Source organism: Herpailurus yagouaroundi, unplaced genomic scaffold (assembly GCF_014898765.1).
Source record: "Herpailurus yagouaroundi ecotype Mexico unplaced genomic scaffold, PumYag 141, whole genome shotgun sequence".
NCBI lineage: Eukaryota > Metazoa > Chordata > Mammalia > Carnivora > Felidae > Herpailurus > Herpailurus yagouaroundi.
The window spans coordinates 25,534,868-25,539,875 of record NW_024412396.1 but is presented as its reverse complement, the minus strand read 5'-3'; the positions used below and the strand labels follow the sequence as shown (position 1 = coordinate 25,539,875).

The window sequence follows — 5,008 nt, the reverse complement described above, 5'->3', positions numbered from 1 at the left end:
TTGCTATAATTAGACTGTAACAAGGTTTCTCAACTTTAATGTGCATATAAATTACATGGGGATCTTGTTAAAATGCAGATTCTGTTTCAACAGCATGGAAGCTAAACTGGGTCTAAGATTCTGCATCTCCAACAATTTTTCAGGTGCTGCTGATGCGGTTGAGGCAAGGATCGTACCTCTAGTAGCAAGAACTTAGACTTCATTTTACCATTCCAGTTCTAACCTTGCCCACCTGATAGCTTTCATATTAGTAAGTGAAGTCAGGCCTGGAGACAATATCAGAAACAAATGAGCGATTACAATCATCTTTAAATAAACATTATCTTATACCCTAAAGAAATTGAAGAATTTTACCCAAAACCATGGTTTTCTTGCAGGCAAGTTGTTAGATCTGTGAAGATGTAAATGGGCGATCCTTTACATGCCATAAGCTTGTCTTAAACACTTTGTAACATTTTTTTAATTAACATGTAGCAAGAAATAGGCCTCTGGAAGTTAAGAACCACAAAACAATAAAGAAGTAAACCCTTTTGTTGGAGAGCTCCAATTCCCATGTTAGCATCTCATTCGCAGCCTAATCGTAACCCAATTAAGAAAATTAAGATAAGTAGAAACAGCTGGAACAGAAGGAGCCCGGCGTGAAGTGTACCCTCTGCACTCATTATTCGATGGAGATCATTACCCAACTCTACACACAGTGTGTGATATTTAATACGATTGGGCTAAATTATATCTGAAAAGAATAAGAGCACCTATGTAAAGAAATGAATCGACCTATTAGCTCTGATTCCTTAAACACTCCATTATTTGATATTTCAAGTGTAGCCATGCGATAAGCCTAGGTAATGTTGTTAGCCTGCCCAATGCATATCTCACAGGGCTGTTGAGAGGATTAAGTGAAATAATTCAGGTAAAACCCTTGGATTGTGCCTGGCCTATGCAACTACTCAGTAAATACTAGCTACCTGTATATTTTGGGACCCAGCACTTTGATTATTATGATTCATGATCTCTCTTAAAGACTAGCTCCTAGACAAGTTTTACACTGTAATTTATAGATTGTCCAGTGTGTATATGGGATGGGTATCTCACCATCCTAGCAAGCCCATCTGTAATTATGCTGTGGAGTTCACGAAAACAAGTAAAATAAATGACAGGAAAAAATAATGCTTCTGATATGTATGTCAGCAATATTAATAAAAGCTAAAATATTAATGGAGATGTAGTTTCAAATTATCTTGGTGTGTTTCCATTTTCTTACATGATATCTAAGAATTACAAACTCCCATTTCCTCTACACAGCCTCTCTCTCTCCCTCTCTCCCTCTCCCTCTCTCTCTCTCTCTCTGTCACACACACACACACACACACACACACACACACACACACACACAGTATACTACACATTTCAAGATGTATTTATGGGAATATGACCATCTATAAAGTATTATGAGCAAAGTCTGATAAATTTGAACTCTGTCAAATTTAACAAGACTCTTCAATTTGATAAAGACTGAAAACTCATCAGTTTCATAAGAGGTAGGTTTGCTTCATGGAATTAGCCAGTGGTTCACTGATGTCACTGATCAATTCAATCAACTTATGTGATCTGGTAACCCCAGAGAGGGAGCCTGCCAGGGTCAGATAGCTTTAGGCACTGCCCTGGTTTACAACGGAATGATAATCTGTTGGTAGCATAGGCATTTCAGAGTTGAAGAGAGTTCACAGATTCTATAAGCAAATGAGCTACCGGCTATCTCTGTATTACCAGAGAAAAAAAGGAACAACAACAACAACAAAAAGATGTGCTCTCTGGTACATATGTAATATGTTATATCCACAGGATAAATGGGCTAAAATACCATTTCTGATACAGCAATCTCAGATCCAGAAGAATAAAAATAATATATTCATGACTGTGTCTAGATTTGCATTAACATAGCTAAAGGTAAAATTTTACCCCTTGTGTTTATGCTTCTCAACAATCTGGTACTTAATTTGGGGGAATTTCTATTTCCAATATCCCCAGGCAATATGCATATATAGAAATGTTCAGCTACTTAAAAGTGACATGGAAGCAATTCTGTGTATCTTTCATAACTAATGGAAATTCAAGAAAAAAAAAGCTGTTTCTAACTAGCTAAGCTTGACAAGTTTAGATTTATACTCCACAGCCTGATTATTTATAGCCCATTTATTTCCATACTAACCATACAACAACCAGTCAATGAAATTTGACTGTTATTTTGAAGATTTGTAACCGAATTAGTTTGCACATTTTGTTTAAATTGTTTTTTCCAATGAAGTTATTATTTTTTAAGAATCTAGAGAAAAATAATTGAACATGCATAGTATTAACAAATAAATAATGGTTCTTTAGGAAGGAGAAGAATTTCAAATAACAACAGAGAATTTAAAAGTAACTAGTGCTTTTTATTCTTATATTTTATTTTTGTTTATTTTTTTAAAACTTTATTTATTTATTTATTTATTTATTTATTTATTTATTTATTTATTTAGAGTGAGCACAATGAGGAGAGGCAGAGAGTGAGGGAAAGAGAAAGAATTCCAAGCCAGCAGCTCTGACTGTGAGCCTGATGCAGGGCTCGAACTCACACACCGTGAGATCATGACCTCATCTGAAATCAACCGTCTGATGCTTAACCAACTGAGGTACCCAGGTGCCCCCCAAAATAACTGGTGCTTTTTAAAGCACCAATCTCCAACAATTGAATATAGAAATTAATCAGTATTGAGATAATACAGAAATATTAGGAAAATGTAAAAATATAAAGGCTCGGTGAAACAGCTGTGCAGAGATCCAAACTTGTAAAGACTTTCCTGGGTTCCCTGACTCCACAGATGCTCCTTCTCCCCTGCCTCCCTAGCTACCCTCTGTGGTGTGTGGTCCTACCTCCAACTCAAATGCTTGTCTAGGGAGCTGGAACCAAATGTGGGACTCTGTAGAAAAGGTACAGGGTGATGGGAGAAGGTTCCACAGCTGCTGCCTTCTGTGCATGGATTGCAGGAAAAAATTAGATGGCACAGGAGCAGTGATGCATGATGCAGAGATCTACTTGCAAATCTTGCTATGGAAAGGATGGGCCGAAAGGCTATGGTTACAGCAGGGGCACTGGTACACTCAACATGGATAGAGGGGAGAGGCTGATGGGCACCAAAACCAAGTATGTTCAACCTCACATGAGCACAGTCAATTTAGGAATGTCTGACAACTTTTTATTTTATTTTTTAAAAATATTTATTTATTTTTGAGAGAGAGGGTGAGGGAGGGACAGAGAGAGGGAGGCACAGAATGCAAAGCAGGCTCCAGGGTCTGAGCTGTCAGCACAGAGCCCGATGTGGGCTCGAACTCACGAACTGTGAGATCATGACCCCAGCTGAATCAGATGCTCAGCCTACTGAGCCACCCAGGTGCCCCAGAAATGTCTGACGCTTCTAAATTTGCTCAGAAATACAGAGGTACCGAGAAGTGTTCCAGATGTGGGGATTCTGTATATGCTGCTGAGAAGATAACTGGAGCTGGAAAACCCTAGCACAGAAACTTTTTCCTATGTGCCAAGTGTGGGAAGGGTCTTGAATCAGCAACTCTAAGAAAGAAGATGAGACCTATTGTAAAGGACACCATGCAAAGAACTTTAGGCCCGAGAGACAGGCTCTGGCCAAGGAACAGAACCCTTGTTCATGCTCACTAAAGGTGTAAACCCAGAACTAAGATCATGCACTGGTCTAACTACATGCACTGATCTGCGTGATCTAACCACTGTAAAATTCTATGAGCACATAAGTACTATCATCCTGTCCATGGATGGGTGACTGACCGGCAGGAGGAGGACACTACATCCTTTTGCCTGATTCATCAGTATTTCAAGAACCATTTCTTTTACATTTGAAACAAAAGTTCAGCTTGAAAATAAAAAGCACCGTGTAATATTTACAATTCAAATATAATATTTCAAAAGCATTTCAGTTAATATTAAAGAAATACAGTGTGTGACAACTTTTATTCCATGAAGTTTCAACCTTATTTGTGTTGCTTTGTAATTGGGAAAAGATCCTAAATTTTGTTAAAACTTTTCACATCATTTTATGGCTTAATTTTCCTGTCCACCTTTTTTTTTTCTTCAACATTTATTTATTTTTGGGACAGAGAGAGACAGAGCATGAACGGGGGAGGGGCAGAGAGAGAGGGAGACACAGAATCGGAAACAGGCTCCAGGCTCTGAGCCATCAGCCCAGAGCCCGACGCGGGGCTCGAACTCACGGACCAAGAGATCGTGACCTGGCTGAAGTCGGACGCTTAACCGACTGCGCCACCCAGGTGCCCCATCCTGTCCACCTTTTTAAATACATGTAGGCTATAAAAGGTACCCAAACAAGTCTACAGATTTTCTGAGAGGTCAAAAGCTGAGTTTGAGGAGTCCTCACAGATTGTAATTGTCAGAAGCAACAGAAAGGAGTAGGGAGGGTAACAGAGAGAAGATTTCCAGGAAGCATATGCTTTCTAGGAAAATAGAATTTGATTCTTTCCAATATATGCTTGATGTGTCTTATCATACCATATTCCACTGAAAACTTCACCAGTGTTGTTCAATGCCTCCAATGTGTGGTTAAAAACCTACCCTTAGAGATTTCTCTGCTGATTTGCTCAAACACAAGTGATTAATTTTGTGTTTTCTCCCCCAGTAATGGACTTTGAAATCTGTTTGTCCCTTTACCTATGATACCCCTCTTTGTTTAGAACACTCTTCCCCTTCCATTCTTCTAATTAACTCCTTTTCCTTCTTTTAGATCAATTTTGATCTCACTTCACCTAAGTTGGGATGGCTGTTATACTGAAGTGACAAATAATCCCCAAATTTAATGGCTAAAAACATCAAATGTTTATTTTTCATCCATGTCATAGGTTTGATATAGGCTGGCAGGAGGTTCTGTTAATTGTAAGCCCTGAAGGCTGGCAGAGTCCTATCTCATTCTTTCAGGATTGAGAT

The 5,008-nt window shown here is 38.7% G+C and overlaps 1 pseudogene; it reads left to right on the top strand.

The window, feature by feature from the left end:
• Positions 1-2,950: 2,950 nt before the first annotated feature.
• Positions 2,951-3,833, top strand: LOC121031392 (cysteine and glycine-rich protein 2-like; annotated as a pseudogene).
• The last annotated feature ends 1,175 nt before the right edge of the window (positions 3,834-5,008 follow it).